This window comes from Felis catus, chromosome B1, assembly GCF_018350175.1.
Source record: "Felis catus isolate Fca126 chromosome B1, F.catus_Fca126_mat1.0, whole genome shotgun sequence".
NCBI lineage: Eukaryota > Metazoa > Chordata > Mammalia > Carnivora > Felidae > Felis > Felis catus.
The window spans coordinates 142,932,285-142,954,744 of NC_058371.1; the positions used below are offsets into that span (position 1 = coordinate 142,932,285).

The window sequence follows — 22,460 nt, forward strand, 5'->3', positions numbered from 1 at the left end:
TTTTTATTTTTTTAAATTTTTTAAAAATGTTTTTATTTGTTTTTGAGACAGAGAGACAGAGCACGAGCAGGGGAGGGGCAGAGAGAGAGGGAGACACAGAATCTGAAGCAGGCTCCAGGCTCTGAGCTGTCAGCACAGAGCCCGACGTGGGGCTGGAACTCACGGACCATGAGATCGTGACCTGAGCTGAAGTCGGACACTTAACCGACTGAGCCACCCAGGTGCCCCAACAGAAGTTCTTTAGATGAGAAGGTGCTTTTCCTAAATAAACCCTTTGGCTTCACAAGTACCAAACGTTTTATTTACTTAAACTCAATTTTCAGAATAGCCCATTAAAAAAGGTATTTTGTGAAATCATACGAATGCTGAACACTCCAGATAGTAACTATGGGCCTACAGAGAAAATTCTGTTTTATGTATGTATGTATGTATGTATGTATGTATGTATGTATGTATTTATGGAAGAGAGCGTGAACAGGGGAGGGGGCAGAGAGGAGAGACAGAGAGAGAGAGAGAGAGAGAGAGAGAGAGAGAGAGAGAGAGAGAGAGAGATTCTCAAGCAGGCTCCATACTCCACACAGAGCCTGACACAGGGCTCCATCCCATGACCCATAGATCATGACCTGAGCCAAAACCAAGAGTCAGAAGCTCAGTGACTAAGCCCCAAGAAAATGCTCTTTTAAGTGGCCAGAATTAATGTCAGGGAGTAGCCCACCTGTTCTCAATATCTGGCTCATTCTCTTCAACTGCCAGGAAATAAGAGCCCAACACAGTTGGTATGTATAACCCAGATAAGAAATTGTTTGAACAGTTAGACAAGGTGTCTCAAAACTGTAGCTTAGAGTGAAGTCGGTGTTATGACCCAGATTTCTGTAGAAACCAAGAAGGAAAATGGGTGAAGTGAACCAGGGAAATGGGGGCACATGTAGCACCTATGCCCTGTCTACTTGCAGAAAGCGGGTGCGCTATTCTCAGGAAAAGAAAAGTGGACATCCGGGCGTGTATGTGAAATTTTTTGGCTTTTATATGTTGGAAATTAATTCAAATAAGCAACACTACCATTCTGCGGGCCAAATAAAACACAACTGCAGGAGAGATTGGGCTGGTTTGCTGCTAGTGATTACCCCTGGTGTAAAGCTAATCTTAACTTGCCAAGTCTTGTGACATTGCAACCGCCTTCTTTAGAATCCATCTTCAAAACCAGGGGGCTAAGAGTTTCTTGAAAAGTCGGGCATACAATTCCTTTATTCCCTGTTGGAGGAAATGCAAAGTGCCCATGTCCGGTGAGATTTCAAGCACAGAATTAAGGACTCCGAAGACCATAGCATCTAAACAGGAGAAGGTCAACTCCACTGGCTCATTTCCTCCCTTAGCTAGTTTCAAGCTGACAAAAGATAACTTTTCTTGGAATGGATTTAGCAAGTTTGAAATTCGTGGTTTGGAACTAAGGAAAACACTATAATCTATGCATAATTTTCAATGTTTTCTAGGTGGCCAGAGATTTATATGGTGACCTAAATCAACAAATCTCAAAGTCCCTTTGCAGGATCAGACACCTCTCTAGAAACAAGGAGGCATTCAAGTGTGGTGGATAATTCAAGTGTATTCTAGCCCGGGGAATATAGAGCCATGGCTCTGGGCTCATCTCTAAGTAACCAACTGTACGAATCAATTTCTCTGATCTTTAGCTAGACTGTAAAGATCTTGAGACTTTTCATCCCTAGATCCTATTATTCTAGTTACCAAATTAAAATATTAGTTTTCAATTCTGTAAACACCAAGACATGACACAAATCACTTGGTTAAAGCACTTTAACCTGTGTCTCGATTGTCTAGCGTTAATATTGCTAGTTACTTAACTTGATCATTTTGAATGGGGCTGTCAAACTCAACATTGGAGAAGCACTTAGATGCTTTCAAATGTGGTAAGTTTTATAAATGCACAGACTACAAATGATAAGGGATAATTATTAAAACCACGGTAGGCATGATTCTTTTGGAGAAAAATATATTTGAAATCTCTAGCTTTAAAAGCAGCTGGATAATGGAAAATGATGTTTGTTTTAAGGCTTCACCATGGAGTGCTGTGGTAGGCAGAATTCTAAAGATGGCCCCGAGATTTCTGTCCCCTGGTTATTCAATCAAACATTAATTTGGGTACTGCTGTGAAGGGAGTTTGCAGGTGCAATTCAAGTCCCAAGTCAACTGCCCTTAAGATACAGAGATTATTTACTAAGTCTGACCCAAACAGGTGAGCCTTTTTTTTTTTTTAATGTTTATTTATTTTTGAGAGAGAGAGCGAGAGAGCGAGCGAGAGAGAGAGAGCTCATGCAAGTCGGGGAGGGCCAGAGAGAGGGGGATAGAGCGCCTGAAGTGAGCTCTGCACGGACAGCGGCAAACTGGATGTGGGGCTCCAACTCACAACCTGTGAGGCCATGACCTGAGCCAAAGGCAGCTGCTCAACCAACTGAGTCACCCAGGCGCCCCCAGGTGAGCCTTTTAAAAGTGGAGTTTTCCCACAGGGCGCCTGGGTGGCTCAGTCAGTTGGGCGTCCGACTTCGGCTCAGGTCATGATCTCGCAGTTCGTGGGTTCAAGCCCCGCATCAGGCTCTGTGCCGGAGCCTGCTTCGGATTCTGTCTCCCTCTCTCTCTGACCCTCCCCTGTTCATGCTCTGTCGCTCTCTGTCTCAAAAATAAATAAATGTTAAAAAAATTAAAAAAAAAAATAAATAAAAGTGGAGTTTTCCCTGGACAATAGCAGAATAAGAAGTCAGACACATTCAAAGCATGAGGGGGATTCAACAGGTCTTACAGTCTTGAAGATGGAGGGGGCCACGGGAGAAGAAACGCAGCCAGTCTCTATAAGCAGAGAGCTACCCAGAGCGAGAACTGAATTCAACCAACAATCCGAATGAGCTGGGACATGGATTCTCCCAAGAGAATCCAGATAAGAGCCCTGCCCAGGTGGCATCTTCATTTCAGCCTTGTGACCAGAAGCAGAAGAGTCCACAGAGTCTTAGGGGATTTCTGATCTAGAGAACTGTGAGCGAATGCTGCTTTAAGATGCTATGTTTTGTGGTGATTTGTTACAATGCATTAGAAAAGGAACACAACTGCTACAACCAAATGTTGCGAAGGTTCTGGAGCAACTGTTACTGGGTTGTAAAGCAATAGAACCACTTTGGAAAATGGTATGAAAGTTTCTTATAAAGTCAAAAATACATCCACTGTATGATCCAGAGTTTCACTCCTAGGTATTTACCCAACAGAAGTGAAAACATATGTCTACAAAAAGACTTGTATGCATAACGGCACCTGGGTGGCTCAGTTGGTTAAGTGTCCAACTCTTGATTTTGGCTCGGGTCATGAGCTCACAGTTCATGAGTTTGAGCCCCGAATCGGGCTCCACGCTGATAGTTCAGAGCCTGCTTGGAATTCTCTCTCTCTCTCTTTTCCCCTCCCCTGCTTTCTCTCTCTCTATATATAAATAAACTTAAAAAAAAAAAAAGACTTATACACTAATATCCACAGCAGCTTTATTTGTACTAGCCCCAAACTGAGCATAGCACAAATGTCCATCAACAGGAGATTGGATAAAAAATGAGCTGCTAATACAAGCAACAACATGAATGAAGTTCAAAAACATTATGTTGAGTAACGAATACCAACACAGAAGAGTACATACTGTGTTATTTCATTTATAAGAAGTTATAGAACAGGCAAAACTAATCTATGCTGAAATAAATCAGAACAGCGGATGCTTAGATGTAGGGGATGGACCCAAAGAGACACAGGGAAACTTTTCAAGGTGGTGAAAATAGTCTATATCTGGATAGAGGAATGGGTTACACCAGTGTGATACATTTGCCAAGATTCTTGGAAACATAACACTTAGGATTTATATATTTCAGTTTGTAACTTATCTCTTAATAAAAATATATTTTGAACCAAATTAAAAAATAATTTAAGCCTATTATGTGACAAACTGGTTATCATTAAAGTGTTAATGACTCTCTCCTAGGGGTATCCATGTATAAGCAGACAGAGCAAGAGTGAAACCAAAGAGACTAGTCCCCATTAGAGGCATATGGGGCCCTAAGCAGCTGGGTGAAAGATTTGGGGACAGTGAGACCTATCTAGAGGACGCAGACCTCTCCACGGATTTAACTGAATAGTCCTACAAAGGACTAGTATGGGTTTCTTTTATGCCCAATTCCAAAATGCTGAAGGGTGAATGTGAAGATGCCATGGTGCTGAAGCTACCCAAAGCCGGAAGGCTCTGGAAGGGAGTGGGGTGCACAGAGATAAGTGACAGTTCTCTGAGCGCCACCCCTCCCCCCCCCCCCCGCCCGCTGTGTGAGGGAGATGGCTGAGGGACAGCAACTGAGGGACAACAACACTTAGTATACTGAGCACTGAAGGGCTCTGGGGACATTATCAAGCAGCTTCATTCTTGGTTTCCTTAGTATGAACATATTGGAGAATATATGTATTTTGGATGGGTTCCCTTGGTTAAAATGAACTCATCTTTTCTTATTTTGTGAAAGAGGCTTCTCAAAGCCCATAGAAATTTCACGGAGATTCCTCGGACTTATACTTTGGTTCATGTGAAAGGTTTCTTCTTCTTCTTTTTTAATGTTTATTTATTTCTGAGAGAGAGACAGAGCAAGAGTCGGAGAGGGGCCGAGAGAGAGGGAGACACAGAATCAGAAGCAGGCTCCAGACTCTGAGCTGTCAGCACAGAGCTGGACATGGGGCTCAAACCCACAAACTGTGAGATCATGACCTGAGCTGAAGTTGTATGCTTAACGGACTGAGCCACCCAGGTGCCCCAGTAAAACCTGTTTAAAAAAAATTTTTTTTTAATGTTTATTTTTGAGAGAGAGAGAGAGAGAGAGAGAGAGCGAGCATGAGTGGGGGAAGGGCAGAGAGAGGAGACACAGAATCCTAAGCAGGCTCTAGGCTTTGAGCTGTCAGCACAGAGCCCGACATGGGGCTCGAACTCAGGAACCGTGAGATCATGACCTGAGCTAAAGTTGGAGGCTCAACCAACTGAGCCACCCAGGCACCGCCATGTGGAAGGGTTTCTAAACACAGCCAACAACTGTCGGCTAAAATGTTCTCAGTGACACAAACACACACATGTGGTTCTAAACGAAAACGACCAATATGAGAAGTGATGTTTTACAGTGTGGGCTCTGATTTTTCCGAGAAGTCCTAATGGTTGGAGAGTGTGGAGGGAAGAAGTAAAAGAACTCATAGTCATGGGGCCAACCCACTTGGCAGGTGTCTTGGCCTCTGTCTGCAGAAAGCCTCACCTATAAATGCGAAGTAGTAGGTTCACGTGGGGCAGCTGTTGCTAGGGAGCTGAGAGGTGGCCTCAAGGATATTGAGTATTTACAATGAGAGTTAGAGTAAGACAATCTAACTAGAGGGGACATTGGAACCAAGCTTTCCTGGCCAACCAGGGAGGGAAGAATGGAATCTGAATGAGATTTTTAGATGAGTCTTTGGGTTTTTTTTGGTTTGTTTAACCATAACAACGATTTGAAGAAACTGTACCAGTGAGTCAGTAATGGATCTGGCTACACACACCACAATTTAGTTACAAATTCCCTAATTATTTCCCCCAAGAAGAGAAAGGCTTCACTAGGAAATGATACAGAGTGTAATTGAATCCGCTGGGTTTTTGGTTTTTAATGTTTTATTTATTTTTGAGAGAGTGTGAGCAGGGGAGGGGCAGAGAGAGGGGGACAGAGGATCTGAAACAGGCTCCAGGTTCTGTGCTGACAGCAGCGAGCCTGATGTGGGGCTTGAACTCACGAACCGTGAGATCATGACCTGAGCTGAAGTCAGATGCTTAACCGAGTGAGCCGCCCAGGTGCCCCCGTGGGTCTTGTTTCTTATGGAAGTGTTAGGTATTTGACTGTCAGTTTGCAGCCTGCTCGATTTTGACACTGAGAAGTGTTTGATATTTTGGCTTCATGTGGAACTGAGACTATCCGCTGTTTTTCCATCCAAAGGTGCCTTTGTTAGCCACTACTTGGGTCCTGTCAATCACACACACACACACACACACACACACACACACACACACACACACGCTGGGGGTGTTCCCACAGCACGCTGCAGGACATAATACTTACCACATTATTATAATTCGCTGCTCCTGGTTTGTATCCTTCACTTGAAAAATGAGGTACTTGAGGGTATGCAATGGTCTGTCTTATTTATCTTTCATGCTTAATGGTTAACAGAGTATCTATCACATAGTAGGTGGAAATATTTTTGGTCTTGCTATTTCCTGTTATGTTCTCCATGGAGATGAAAACCAGCACTGTATATCTTCTTCTACATGCAGACACTCACTCATTGCTCAATCTCATATCTAGCCATATAAACTTTCCTTTGATTTCCTATCTTTAGGAACTTTCCCCATTCCTCCAGAAATGAAGGGGTTTCTGAGTGACCTGGTTAATTCCAACTAGGGCAGTCAACATAAGTCACTAAGGCTTATGGTTTGGAAACCTGTGATTTCGTGCTCAGCTTCCCATCCTTACAATCTGGTGGATGGTAAAAGGATGTGATTTGTGCTTCCTTAATTTCCACAGCAATAGCCATGGGGTTGTGGGAACTTATTATAAAATATACAGAAAAGCCCTTGGTAAATGCAAGACAGGTACTGTTATCAGTTTCGTGTTACTAGTGTAGAAAAGGCTCAGAGGTGGAAGTGATTTGCCCTGGCCTATGCATTCAAGAGCATATCTGAACCCCAAACCAGTATTTTCCCCATAGTCCTATGAATTTACTGAACTCCATAAAGAGAGGACCAATTCCAGAACTGCCCCACATGACCACAAGGGAATACCTGGTGGCACTGATCTGAGAACGCGTGTCCTGGGGAAGGTCCTAAAACCAGCCCACTTTGCAGGGGACCAGGTGCTGACCTATCTTAACTTGCTGGCCCCAGAGAATGCTCTCTTTTTCTTCACCAGGAAACCCAATAGTCACAGAGCCGAGAAGCAGGTTTGCTCCATAATTGGCACAACAGGCCAATGGATGTCACTGTTGCACCACAGAAAAAGAATCCCAGTCCCAAGGGGACCTTGAATGGCAGTACGTTTTCTATTTGGTACAGAGCAGAGCACACCTTGCACCATAGGAAAACTATTTGTAAGTGGGATGGTAATTAATATTTCACTGCTAATTTTGGAGCTAGTAAGGAGAAGGCACATTTGGGTTAAGGCACATCGTTCAAGTTAAGGCAAACAGCTTTGAGCAGAGTGAGTAGGTACATATGAATGTGTATGTCACTTATCAGGGGAAAAGATAACAAAATGAATCCAACTAAGCCCTCTGACTTCAGATATTATGTTTCTTCCACTTTACATGACTGTTTTCACAATTAGATCGTGAGCAAAAGTATTTAAAAATACGTATGCTGATACTTAGAGTGAGATCTCTCACCGTATCGATGGCCCAGCACAAACATTTGGAAGGACTTTCTAATCCTCAACTTAGTGCAAAAACCAAAGGAATAAATATATTTATTAGGCACGAGCTATATGTCAGGCATACTGTGATAGACTTTATACAACTCTTTCAGGTAAGTATTATTATTTCCATTTTTTCATATGGGGAAATTGGGGTTCAGTAGGAGTAAGCTACATTTCCAGTTATACAGCTGGTAAGTGACAGCATGGCTGCGAGCCCACATCTGCCAGCCACAAAGCTTCTGCACATCCCCAAGTGCTCCAGTTCAGTCCAAACCTTGTCTAATAGCCCACTGTGTCTTCATTATTGGAGATACCACAATGAGTATGGTACCATCTCTGCCCCAAAGAAACTCTTAGGCAATTGTTGACAATTGTATTACAACACAGCGTGAGAAGGGCTCTTGGCAGGTGCTATTGAATCGAGAGAGTAGAGAAAGCCTGGAGGAAATCACATCTAAGTTGAGATATGAAGCATGAGTCAAGTATGGTGGGGCCAAGGGGAATATAGATCAAGGGTGTTTTACCTGGAGGGATATCCAGCGCCTCAGCATATAGTGGAGGAACATTACTGTTACCTACAATTTAAACCCAACCAAGATTTTTTTTAACTTGGACTGAGTGTGAGCTCTAAATAAGAAGTTATTGCCTAGCAATAGTTTCTAACGAGAACCACAGTATAAGGCAGTGCTTGGGGTGGAATGTCAAGCCCTGCCTTGGGACTCTGGTACCACAAATGCATAAGGAATACCTCCCTGGGTTGTCTTGTCGTTGGAACCCAAGCAGGAGCAGTAGGAATAAAGAATGAGGAATGTGCTCTCCTGAGGCCCTGACCCCAGGACCAGAGAATCCCTGATTCTGCAGGGTTAAGAACAAGCCACTGCAGAGGGCCCTGGCCTGAATCTCTATATTATAATTTCTAGAAGTACAAAATCATGAATGTGTCTCCATATTCAGCTCTGGTCCAAATCCTCACATGCACAGCTAGCAAATGTAAGCAGCGATAGGTAATCTTCTTCTATCCCAGTTCAGAAATTTCTTTCTCTGGCAGTGAAGGAAGATGATCCCTAGAGACAAATACCAGTGACATTTCCTGGCAATTCTTAGCAGGCGTTACAGATGTCACAGGTCACAGGCTATAATCAGTCTTAAATTTTCTGATGATGAGAACTGTCACTGCTGTCAGACAGGCTTAACTGGCCTTTTTGGACACTTGCTTAACATATAAGTAAATTAGGCAACTAATCCTACACTTTTGTGTCTTGTTTCTCCTAGGAGCTTTGAAGACTAGATTTGGAGAAGGAAAGGTGAAGGGAGAAATCCTAGAGAGAAGTAGCACTGAAATTTCTTTGTGTTTATTTTAACCACATCCATAAAATTCAACTCGTAGCCCAGTGGCCATCTTCCCCTTTTTCCCACCCAACTGTCATTCTCAGTCACATTTAATATTTGCAGATAGAAATGACAAGGGGAGTGGAGGTCCTCTTGCTGGACCTCTAGAACTTAATGGTAATGCTAAAAAAATAATGCAAATTATCAAATCATAGAACAAGTACTTGTTATACCTATGTCCCTGGCTCTGTGTCAGTGAGCATTTAAACAAATGGGCAGAACAATGGACTATGGGGTCTCATGACTTCACTGGTAGGTGCCAGGAACCTGAGAAGAAACTAAAGCTGCCACTCAGGTGGGTGATATTTGCGTGTGATACTTGGCAAGATACTTCTTTATCCCCCTCAACAAGTTAGAATGCATGAAAATTATAAGTAAATATATTGGTATCATTTTCATGAAAATCAATCATTCCTCCATTCAGTAAATACTGAGCACCTGCCAAACATAAAAGCCACTGGTGACCTAGTCCATTTCTTTCTGAGTGAATTCATATTCATCAGTTTCATCCACATTTGGTCAAAGCCATGTAGTAGGATAGGATAGGGTGGAAGTCAGACATTCAAACAGAGTTCGAATCATAGCTCCTCTGTTCACTAGCTGTGTGAATTTGAGCTTTCCTGGAAGCTTCAATTTACTCATTTGCAAAATAGGGACAAGAAAAAGTTGGTATAACATAATTCAATGGCTACCTCACCGAGTATTTCTTATATGCTAGATACCAAGAGTGGTACCTGACAACAAGTGTGACAGGCAGCCACCCGCTATCGTTCTCTCTTTCTCATCTCGCATCCTCAAAGAGTCACCAAGTCATGCCATTTTATCTCTGAACTATTTCTCGAGTCTCTCTTCTACTTCCACTGCCCTAGTTTGGGCCTCATTATCTCTTGGCCTCCTAAGTTGTTCCCCCTGGTTTCTGTGCCCCTTAAATCATTCTCTACACACTGACCAAAGCAATTGGTTTAAACAAAAACATGTCACTTAAAACCTCTCCATGGCTCCGCAACTCCTGCAATAAAGCACAAGCTCTTAGAATGGTCAACAGGTCATCCTGTCTACCCCTCAGACTTTTAGCATTCCCTGCCCAACATGCAACACACACTAGGCTTGTTTTCCTCCCCGGGTCTTGTTTTATGTTTCATTATTGCCTTTGTGTGCCTCTGTTCAGTGTTCTCACCTCATCCATTTACTTATTTTTTTAGACTCAGCTCAGACCAGGCAGCTCAGGACAACCTTTTTTGATGCCCCGGCTCCAACTTCCAAACTAAGTGAGGTGCTTTCTACCCCCACCTCCTGTGCATGTCTAGCTCACTGCATTTAATACACTGATTGGTAATTTATTTATACATGAGTTTTTCTCTCTTATGAGGCTCTTTTCTCTAAGACAAAATGTCTTATTCATCCTTGTATCCCCATTAGCTGGTACAGTTCCTGGCACACATCAAAGGCCAGTAAAAAAAGTAAATGAAGGACTTAAGCCAGCAACGTGACTCCCAGCTCATGCTCTTTGTATACACCTCATATCTCCAACATATCATGTATCTAGAACAGTGGTTCACAACCAGAGGCAATTTTGCTCCCAGAGGACATTTCACAATGTCTAGAGACATTTGAGTTGTCACAACTGGGGGTGGAGGGCGTGTGCTTCTAGCATCTAGTGGGTAGAGGTCAGGGTTGCAGCCAAGCATCCCACAGTGACCAGGACGGCCCCACCCCACCCCCCACAACAAAGAATTATTCAGGACAAAATGTTAGTAAGAGCCAAGATTGAAAAATACTGGCCTAGGACAGGGTCTGGCACATGGAAGACAACCTTTTTTGATGCCCCGGCTCCAACTTTCAAACTAAGTGAGGTGCTTTCTCACTTAGGATTCCTCAATAGGATTGAGGATATAGGATTCCTATATATATAGGATTCCTAACCTTGGCAGCTAGTGGCAGAAATGATAATCATGCTTGATGTAAATCGTATAATTATATGGTATACTGCTTTAAGTTTATTGAGCAGTCCTTCATGATATTAGCTCATTTCACAGCATTAGACCTAAGGGAGTTCCGTTCTACTTTTATAATTATTCTTTAAATAAAGAAAGCAAAGTTAGGTCCTACTCAGAGGGATCAATGGAGTATGATGCATGAGTCTCTCTCCTACTTCTCTCCCAGCACACACACACCATGTATCTGCTCCAGGCCCAGATCCCGGAACAACCAGCTTGAATACCTGGACCATAGGGATAAACCTGTATTAGCTCATCAGCTATGATGTTGTTCAAATGTGTGTGTGTGTGTGTGTGTGTGTGTGTGCGCACAAGCGCGCGTATTCAAGTGCATTTCATACCCTGTGTGAACTCATAATCTGGAATGCCCTCTCCAGGAAGGCCTGGCTTCCCTGGGATCTTAAGGAAATGAAAGATTAAACAATTTTAAGTTGTCAGGTGAGTTTTTTTTTTGTTTTTTTTTTTTTTTATTAGCTGTTTGACATGGCACAGCTGAGGCAGTAGCCTGTGACACAGGACACAGGCTGACCTACTTTTCCGGGACTTTGTAGTCCCATCAATGATGCATAACCTCTAACACATGTTCATACTGGGCAATTCTTTTCATCTATGCATATCCCACCACCTAATGTTTGGAGATGAGGCGCATGGTGAAGAGGCTGCCTGAAGGTATCAAAGCTAGGACACAGGTTCTAAATTCACCACAGTAACCCCTGCCTACAATTCAGCTGCGTGACCCTCTGTCTGAACCGTGAGGCAAATTGATGATCAGTTTCTCCTGGTTATCTTTAGCTCCCCTTTCAGTTGCCCTTTTATCAGCCCGGATGTCTTCTGCTTTTGAGAAAAGCCATATTTCTTGTCTCAACAACTCCCTTCTCTCTTTATCTAGCTCAAATTATTAAACCACCAAAACTGACTGCCAACACTGAAAATGTTTGCCTCTGCTTAATACACATTGGCACAGAAGTGGCTGTGCGTTTCTTTTTTGTAATTGAATTTAACACAATTCATCCTAGAATTTCCAAGCCGAGATGAGGCATCCTGGGCCCTTTAAGGTAGCTTTGAGTCCCAGTATAAGTAGGAGTGACCTGCTTTATTCTAGAAAACCTTTTTAGGGGCGCCTAGGTGGCTCAGTAGGTTAAGCGTCTGACTTGGGCTCAGGTCATGATCTCACTGTCCGTGGGTTCGAGCCCCGCATCAAGCTCTGTGCTGACAGCTCGGATCCTGGAGCCTGCTTCAGATTCTGCGTCTCCCCCCTCTCTGCCCCTCCCATGCTCATGCTGTGTCTCTGTCTCTCAACAATAAATAAAGAAATTTAGAAATTAAAGAAATTAAGAAAAAATCTAGAAAACCTTTTTAATTCCAAAATAATGGTTTTATCCACTTTTAAAACCATAGCCAGGTCAAAATTCAGCAGTAGTAAGTTGGACTCTGTGAGGCTTTCTTTGCTAATGACCTGATTTGCTGGATAGATAACCAATGTCCAAAAGTGATAGCTTATGATAGAGAATTTCCCATGGACTATCATGCCATTGGACAAATCTCAAGGAAGTTAAAGCAAATTTGTAATGAAGAGACTTCTGTTGGTTATGTCAAGGATGTGGTACCCCTTGGCTTGAGCAATTTAGTTCATTTATTATTTAAACAGAAAATGAAGCACTAGCCTGCTCGTAGGTTTCCTGATGACTTGTTAGACACTCCTTTAGTGTAAGTGGCAAAGGCATTACTCATTGGTGTGCAAGTGTGGTAGGAAGCACAATCCCAGAAAGTCCCTGACTTCTTCATTACTATTGTATGTGTTATAGACTGAATGTTTGTGTCCCTCTCTACAAAATTCATATGTTGAAGGCCTAACCTATGCCCCATCCCCACCCCCAGCCCCAAGTGTGGACTATATTCAGTAATGAGAGCCTCTAAGAAGTAATTAAGGATAAATGAGGTCATAAGGGTGGGGCCCTGAACTAAGAAAATGAGTGTCCTCATAAGAAACACCAGACAGCTCACTTCCCGCCCTCTTTCTGTATGCACACTGTTGTATGTACCAGGGAAAAGCCACATGAGGACATAGAGAGAAGGTGGCCATCTGCAAACCAGGAAGAAAGCTCTCACCAGAAACCAAATCATGCTAGAACCTTGACCTTGGAATTTCCAGCCTCCAGAACTGTGAGAAAATAAATTGCTGTTTAACCCATGCAGTCTGTGGTATTCTATTATGGCAGACTGAGCAGACTAGCATAGGTGGTTACTATCAACTGTATTCAGGAGTGAGCCACATACCAAGGTTATAATAATTACCATCACAGCAATCATCTAACAGTTGTCACTGTGTGCATCACAGGTCATCAAAATGCTAGGTTTTGGAGATTAAGAAAACAATCCCACTTGCAATTACATCAAAAAATAAAATACCCAGGAATGAATTTAGCCAAGGAGGGGAAAGAGCTGTGCACTGAAAACTATAAGACATTGGTGAAAGAAGTTGAAGGAGACATAAATAAATGGTAAGATATCCCACGCTCACGAATGGGAAAAATATCGTTCAAATGTCCATACTACCCAAAGCAACCTACAGATTCAGTGTAAGCCCTATCAAAATTCCAGTGACATTTTTTTCATGGAAAGAGAGCGAACAATACTAAGACTTGTATGGAACCATAAAAGGCCACAAAAAGCCAAAGCAGTCTTGAGAAGAAGAACACAGCCAGAACTATCACACTTCCTGATTTCAAACTATACTTCAAAGCTGTAGTAAACAGAACAGGGTGGTGCTGACATAAAAACAGACCCACAGATCAATGCAACACAATAGAGAGCCCAGAAATAAACCCACGCATATATGGTCAATTCATTTATGAGAAAAGACCCATGAATATACAATGGAGAAAGGAGAGTCTCTTCAGCAGATGGCATTGGGAGAGCTACAGAGCTGTAAACGAAACAAGGAAACTGTACTGGCATCTTACACCATATGCAAAAATTAACTCAAAATGGATTAAAGACTGGAACATTAGACCTGAAACCATAAAGTTCCTAGAATAAAACATAGGAAGTAAGCTCTTTGATATTGGTCTTGGCAACGATTTTTTGGATTTTTATACCAAAAGCAACATAAGCAAAAATAAACAAGTGGGACTGCATCAAACTAAAGTCTTCTGCACACAAAGGAAACCATCAACAAAATGAAAAGGTGGCCTATAGAAGGGGAGAAAACATTTGCAAATCATATTTCTAATAAGTGGTTAATATCTAAAATATGTAAGGCACTCATACAGTTGAAGAGCAAAGATAATTTTTAAGAATTCAAGTTAAAAATGGGTAAAGGGAATTAATAGATATTTTTTTCAAAGAAGACATAACAAGGGCTAACAGGTACATGACAATGTGCTCAACATCACACATCATCAGGCAACTGCAACCCAGAACTGCAATGAGGCTTCACTTCATGAGTGTCAGAATGATTATCAAAAAGATAAGAAATAACAAGTATTGGTGAGGATGTGGAGAAAAGGGAACCCTTGTGCACTGTTGGTAGGAATGTAAATTGGTACAGCCACTGTAGAAGACCCTATGGGGATTCCTCAAAAAGTTAAAACTACAATTACCATATGATCCAGTAATTCCACTTGTGGGTATTTATCTGAGGAAAACAAAGATACTCACTTGCTCTTCCATGTTCATTGTAGCATTATTTCCAATAGAAAGACATGGAAACAACCCAAGTGTCTATTGATAAATAAATGGATAAAGAAGTTGTGGTATATATATACAATGGAATATTATTTGGCCACGTAAAGAAAGAAATGTGGCCATTTACAACAAGATGAATGGACCTTGAGGGCATTATGTGAGGTGAAATATGTAAGACAGAGAAAAACAAATACTAAATGATCTCATTTATATGTGGAATCTAAAACGACAACAACAATAAAAAAAACCTCACAGATACAGAGAACAGATTGGTGTTTGCCAGAGGCAGGGGGGTAGGGGATGGGCACAATGGGTGACGGGTAGTCAAATGGTACAAACTTCCAGACATAAAATAAGTAAGTGCTGGGGATGAAATGTGTAATATGGTAACCAGAGTTAACAATACTGTATTGTATATTTGGAAGTTGCTAAGAGAGTAAATCTTAACAGTCTTCTATCACAGATAAGAAGGATGTATCTTCTTATCACAAGGAAAAAAATCATAACTAGGGGTGGCACTGGATGTTAACTAAACTTACCGTGGTAATCACTTTGCAATGCATAGACATATCAAATCATTATTTCGTACACCTAAAACTGGTATAATGTTATATACATCAACTATATTTCTATGTTTTAAAATGTTAGCTTTTTAACTCTGGAATTATTTTGTCAGATGGAGAATCAATTATAAATCAATCTTATACACACTATATTTTATTGTTATCCTTTCAATATGTACCTAATTTGAGAGACAAACTAGTTTATCTTTCATGACATTATCGTAAATACATGTAGCACATTCCTTCCAAAAAGTTCAAAGGATTTTGCTCAAAACTTCTTACCACTTTTGACTGAAGCCCCAGGATGTAGGCGAAAGGCTGATTCCATTGCCCCATTTTTCATCAAAAATCATTTTGCCTTCTCTTGGTATTTGATGAGAAAAGCTGCTCTTTGATTTGGAGATCTTTTTTAAAATTGACTTTGTTCTTTTTTAATCCCAACTGCTCTAGGCATCATTAGCTCCTTTTAATAGAAGTTTCAATTTCCTTTTATCCCTTTGAGCATGGGTTCCAATATCCTCAAAGCAGCACCTTTTAATTGCCCTGGAAAAGGTCACCCTTTTCAAAGTGGAAACCATATCACACATTTTACAAAGTCAATGTAGGTCTTTGAGATCAGAAGGGGATGGTTGCAGGGGGTGGATTTATTCCCCAGCAAATGTTTAGGTGGCATGTGATTACATTTTCAATATAATTACTATATAATTACATATAACCACTCTTTCCAACACATTCCCTGCTATAATTAGTTGTTGTTTATTTAAAATTCATTTGTCTTTAAGATTTTGCCCTTCCTTTCCACGTTGGACAGTGCTCTTTGTTTAGAGAGATATTAAAGATACTATAGTAAGCGGGGAAAAAAAAAAAGATTTTGCCCTTCTTTTCTTATTTAGCAAATGGCTGAAGAACAGTGTTAATTTTGACAGTGGTTTCCTTATATGTACCGACTTTTGATGACATTTTTCTGTACAGACCCCCAATCATACACTTTTTAGAAAATGGTACAAGAGCGTCTAATGTACTCCCACCTTCATATACCCTCACCACACATTTTCTTGTATATCCCAACACTAATTTTTCCAGAGAAGTCTAAGGTGTAATCAAATCTTACATGTACATGGACACAGTTTATAATCAAAGAAAGCTTTTTGAGGGAAACCTACTCTATTATTTTACTTTCTTCTCGTGTTACAAAAACTAATCTGGATCTGGAGTGGGGACCTAAATCCTGTGGTAGAGGAGGGAAGTAGTAAACCTTTCAAGGCAATCTGAAAGAGTTCACAGAAACTTGATTCCATCAAGGCAGCAGCAGTAAGGTGGTGGTGGGGGGCGGGGAGGGGAGCTGCTAACAAAATATCCTGGTCTTTAAGAGGCTAGCTCTCCACTTCAAAGAATCATTGGCATCCAGGAATACTCTACAATATTTTATCTCTTCAATTTTTAAGACACTTTTAAGAAGCCCCAGGAGTCATGACTTAACACTAATGAAATTTAAGCACCGTTTTCCCACACAATTCCTAGCGTATAGATGGACCATGGATGAATATTATGACAAAAAGTGGCATATCAGAAAGATGCTAAAATACACCAAATGAAAAATCTAGGTCCATAGGTTTCTTTTCCCTATATTATTGCTTGAAGAACAATAAATTGGTGAATTGATTTATTTACAAACTTTCCAGAATAAAGTTCCTTGGTTTCCCCTTGTTTTGAAGAATTGGGCAAAGTCCTACGTTTAATGCACCTGATCAAAGTAGACCATCAAGAACAAGGTAAGCAATTTGCCTCATCCGGTCCTCCCTGAAGCACTGTGTTCTGTGTTACATGTCACCCATCTGAAAGGGTCATGGACAATCTGAAACACAATCAAGGAAGAAAAACCTTAGCACCCAGGACTCTAGATCATGACACGGGAATGGTGGGTGAAGGAATTCAAGACTAACCTAAAAAGACAAGATTTGGCAGGGAAATGGTAACTGTGCTCAAAAGGTTGCAAGGTGGTGAAGTGGAAAAACCATTCAATGGCTTCTGTTTGGTCCAAGAAAGATGAAAGGACTGAAGGTAGGAGACAGCTCAAGCAGGGGAGGGGCAGAGAGAGCGGGAAAGAGAGAACCCCAAGCAGGCCCCCCTTGCACACTAAGGAGCCCGATGCGGGGCTCGAACCCAAGAACATGAGATCACGACCTGAGCCAAAACCAAGAGTCAGACACTTAACCAACTCCCTGACAGTATTCAAATGGAAGCTCCTTGCCTACTTCAGGGGGCTGTTGTAAAACATATGAGACAAGAATCTGAACTGCTTAACTTTTCAGTTCCCTTCTGATGCTGAAGCGCTGTGAAAATGCCTACCTTGGGAAGAAATAATTTGATAATTTTATATGTCCTAGCTAGGCTCTCCTAGCACAAAGCAAAGGAGTTACTTTATTCCATTAAAGGGGGCTGTTTGTTAAACCAGTCTAGTTCACTTAGACAAAACAAAACAAAACAAAACAAAACAAAACAAAACAAAACAAAACAAAAACAAAAGAACAAAGTCCTTGTAAGGACGCTCCACCAAGATTGTTTATCTACGCTTATCCACTTAAATTGTCTCTTTTGAAATTTGTGTGTGGGTTGTACTGGGTGGATAGATAGAGCCTTGCTGCTGCTGTCATGTCACTCGATTGGAAAGTGGGGAACTCCACTTCACCCAAGGAACCTTTGAGACTCCCCTTCCCTGGCCTCCACCAGCAGAAGAGACACTGAACGAGGTTCAAGTCCTAGGAAGTGTCCCCTGGGACTGCTGGGAGATAGTGGGTCACATTCCACACTAACTAGTGACCCACAGGGAGGGGATGTGCTTCTTTAGACAGCACCCCCTTTCCGTGCAGGTATTTGTGAAGTGTGCCTTAATGAGAAATAGCAGAGCTCACCTTTATTGACTAACTTTTCCTCTGCAGCTGACTGCAATATGATGCTATGGAACCCCCTTCCTATTACTCAGGTAAAAGACTTGTAAAAAGAGATAAAGGGAAAGGGTGGTGCTAAATAAACAGGCTTTGCAGGCACAAGAGCCTGGGTTCAGGTTCTGACTCTCTAATGTCTAACTGTATGACCTTGCACAAGTATAAGTTCCTTAATCTCTCTAGTTTCCCCATCTATAAAGTGGGGCTAGGAATAGTTGCTGGATCATAGGGATACTAGAGAAACGCCAGCTTCTGTTATTTTCCCAGAAACAGAAAACTGAGTCCCACTCGAGCTTGCTTCTCCTTGAGCCCTGTATCCCAGACACAGAAGGAACAAAGTGGCATTGAGGTAAGAATCTAGGTCATGTCAGACGTATTGCTCTGTTGATCGGAAAAGAACATGAATCCAGACTGGAGGTCATGTTGAAAGTGACTGTGAATCCCTGTGTAACTTTTAAAGGCAAGAAAACTGTGTGTCCTCACACGGAAAGATGTACAAAATACATTAAATAAAAAAGCATATTACAAAACAGAGTGATTACCTCTGAGCAAAAGGATTATTATTAACATAAATGATGAGAATGAGGATAATATGATGACATGATATAAGCATATATAAAAGAAAAAGGCTGGAGGAATTTTCACACAACAATGGAGGATGATTTAAGGAGCAATTAGGATTGCTCAGGATATTCACTTTATATCTGCTATTTCTGGAATATTTTGATGTTTATTGTGAATATTATTTTTTTAATGCTTATTTATTTTTGAGAGAGAGAGAGGGGCAGAGCATGAGCGGGGGAGGGGCAGAGAGAGGGAGACACAGAATCTGAAACAGGCTCCAGGCTCTGAGCTGTCAGCACAGAGCCCGACGTGGGGCTCGAACTCACAGACCGCGAGATCATGACCTGAGCTGAAGTCAGATGCTTAACCAACTGAGCCACCCAGGTGCCCCTATTGTGAATATTATTAATTTTTAAATTAGGAAAATCAATGTTTAAAAAGAAGAAGCATATTATCCTGTTACAGATTCTAAATTTTAATGAATAATACTGATCAGTATAAACCACAGTAGGCAACTAATAATGATGATAGATAAGCTAATGTAAGAAATGCTTCTCTCTTCTCCTTTCGAAATGGTGATAACACACATCACATTTTAGAACCTCCTCCATCATACATAAACCCTCCCATGAACTTGTTTAAGTATTTGTGGTGAACACTTTGAGGTATGCAGTTTCACAACCTGTTTTGAATCCTGGCTCTATGTCTCACTCACTGTATGATCTTGGGCACGTTTCTTAATCTCCATGCCTCAGTTAATTTATCTGTCAAACAGGGCTAATAATAATAATACCTCAAAGAGGTGTTGTGAGGGTGTATTGAGATACTATGTAAAAATGCTAATAGTGACTGGCATAGATTAAGCACTAAGAGTTCAGCCATCATTATTTGAATCCTTATTTACAGAAAATTGTGAATACAAATGATACACTTGTCTCAAAACAGTCTCCCCACCAAATCTGGAAAATCATTCCCACTGTCACCTTTCTAAGATCAGAATTTGATCACTTAACTCATAGATTGCTGCTGTCCCTTCTGACGTAGGTTCCTTGCCTCTAGCACCTAATGCTCCAAGCTGTCTTGCCTGGCATGGCTGGGGCATTGCTGGGTTCAGCTCTTCTGAGCTCTCCTTCTGTTTTTTAAAGCCTAGCTCAAATGGCTTCTGTGATTCCCACTGTTGAAAATTTCAATTGCAAACAATTTTATTTGTCCCTTCACACACTGGCCTCACCCTGCCTTTTTTGTATGTGACACCAACATTTCAAACAGGAACCCTCTGCTTCAGCCACACTGGCCCATTCATCGTTCCCTGGGAACCACAAGAGTACCCCCAATTCTGAGCCTTTGCCTCAGGCAATTGCCCACCTCCCACTCTCAATCCCATCATCTCAGATCCCAGAGAATAATACTATATTCAAGAAAGCTGTCAGACCCCTCCAATCCATAGTTACCTCTGTTTTGAATTCCTAGAGCATCTAACATCCTGGCCCAAGCTCTCATTGGAAATTCAGCTATCGTCACTGAGGTGGGTATCATATGTAAATTCAGGAAGCATTTATTGATCAGGCTTTGGGAATTCAGAGGTGAAGAAGACAAAGTCCCTGCCCTCATTGAGTTCCTGTTCCATTGGAGGAGATGGAGAGTAAACAAACAATTGCTTGGTAATGGCTGGCCACGTGCTTTGTCAGAGGCACATACAAGGCACAGAGGTAGCCCAAAGACAGAAACAACCACAAAGGAATGAATTAACATTAAATGCACGAAGTGTGTGACTCATTTTTCCCTCTCCCACCCAAGTTTGCCTGTTCTCTGGCTGATCAAAAACATGGAGCTGGATCTGAAATATTTTAAGATCCGTCCTACCTAAGCTCTCAAAATGACAGGCTCTGACCGGTTTTCCCTCTCTGGCACCAGCCTCTCCCTGGAGTATATTTCCACCTTCCCTTCTACTTAGTTCACCTCTATCTGCCTATTTATTTGTTTAAAATGTGAACCAACTGGTCAGGTATAGTAATCTAATTCTGCATTTGGTTTGAGGCCAATGCATTGAGGGCATTCAATAAATAATGGTGCCTGGTGTGCCTTTCCTAGATCCTGGCTGCATACGTCTGAGATGAAGCTGGGATCCAGGAGGCAAGGGCAAGAGATATTGGATGAAGGGTGGTGGACCTCTGGAGACTTGGGAGGCAAATTCGCTCTGATTGCCTGACCCAGAGAGTATACACCTGTGTTGGGTTTGCTGCAGTGAAGGCTATAACATGCAAATGCTACTCCCCTGAGTTGGCTAGGGTGTGGCCTTCTTCCTGACATGGTTTTCCCAGATTCAATCTGGGTAAAAGTATATAAAGCCTTCCTCCCTGTGGGCACACAGCCCATGTTCACTGACCTTCATTAAGGAAATTCTCCTTCCTGCGAGTGGGTGGTTCTGGGAGGGGTGAGGCAGGAGTCTCTGTTGAACTGCATGGGCCCTCCCAAGGGAGGAAGAGCGGGGAGAAGACAGGAAGTCCTTAAAAGAAAATTTCATGGACAACGTGTGTCCACCTATCCATCAATCCATCCATTCATCTAATCTATCTACCATGTGAAAGGCAGTGAGCTTATAAAGATGAATTTCATAGGATTCAGCTCATGGGAGACACTCAATAAATAAATATTTACTAAATTAATGATTTAAGTTTATGCATTAGCTTTCCTTTGACTACCATTTTCTACTGGAGGATATTCTGTATTTGCTGTATGACATATATTATCTAGCATATTTCAGCCCACAGTTAAGAGAGGCATCGTGGCCTGCATAAAAAGGATATTGCCTACATTCTTGGACTTACATCCCAGATTCCCTCAGTTTTAGCCTCATTCCCTGCTGCCTTCTCCCAATCTCCATTTGTGCATCCACTGTTTGATCCAGTTTCTCCTGGCTTCTGACTGATAATTCACATACAGATCACTTTCAGGCAACACTGCAGTTTCAACTGAGCCTCCGGGTCTCTCCGCTAAGCCGCGTCGTCTGAGACAGCAAGGGGCTGGAGAGAAGTCAAGGGAGTTGGCTCCCCGTTCTAGCTAGATCACCTGGCTTTGGGGCAATTTGGCTTGCCCAGCTGCATCTCCCATTCTGCGTCTGTAGAATGGCAGTGATGCCAACTGGCCCAGAGATAGAGCAAGGGTTGGTGAGCTCATAGCTGGAAAGGGTGATGTATCTGAGAACAAAGCAATCTTAGGAGATGAAATTCTGATTTTATGGTCCATCAATACCAAGGCTCATACTGTTTCTGGCTTTTCTGCTCTGTGATTTTGGCACATTACCTCCAAGGAAGGGGTCTGAGTAATTAGCATGACTCATCTTCTCAAGCACAGACCGCCATGTATAGAATGGACTTGGCACAAATACACCCGGTTGTAGCTGGCTGCTAATCAAACACTGCCAGCAGGTGAGCATGAAGAGCACCTGGTTTGGAGAAATGCTTCTGATGCGGGAGAGCATTTTTTAAAGTGTCACTCAAAGCTAGATTCAATTAAACTCCAAGTTTGGAAAGAAATCATGTTACAAAATGAGAAACTGATATTTATGCTAAAAGATGCAGAAACTGCGGATTACAGCTACCAAAAAAAAAAAAAAAGAAAAAAGAAAAAGAAGAAGAAAAGTAAAGAAAGAAAGAAAACCATAGACACACACACACACAAAGATACTAATGAATTACTTTCTTCCTCTGTAGGGTATACAAACATGTCCTTTGAGCATGAACTGTGGAGGTTTCTCCAGAAGAAAACTCCCCTTTATATCTGCTCGTAATAATCTGGCAGCCGGCAAACAAGTTAGTA

General features: G+C 41.8%; 1 protein-coding gene across 6 annotated transcripts in view; it reads right to left on the reverse strand.

Moving 5' to 3' along the window:
- Positions 1-22,460, reverse strand: part of SHROOM3 (shroom family member 3) — a 327,033-nt gene that overhangs the window by 108,500 nt on the left and 196,073 nt on the right. The gene's annotated exons all lie outside the window — the stretch shown is intronic.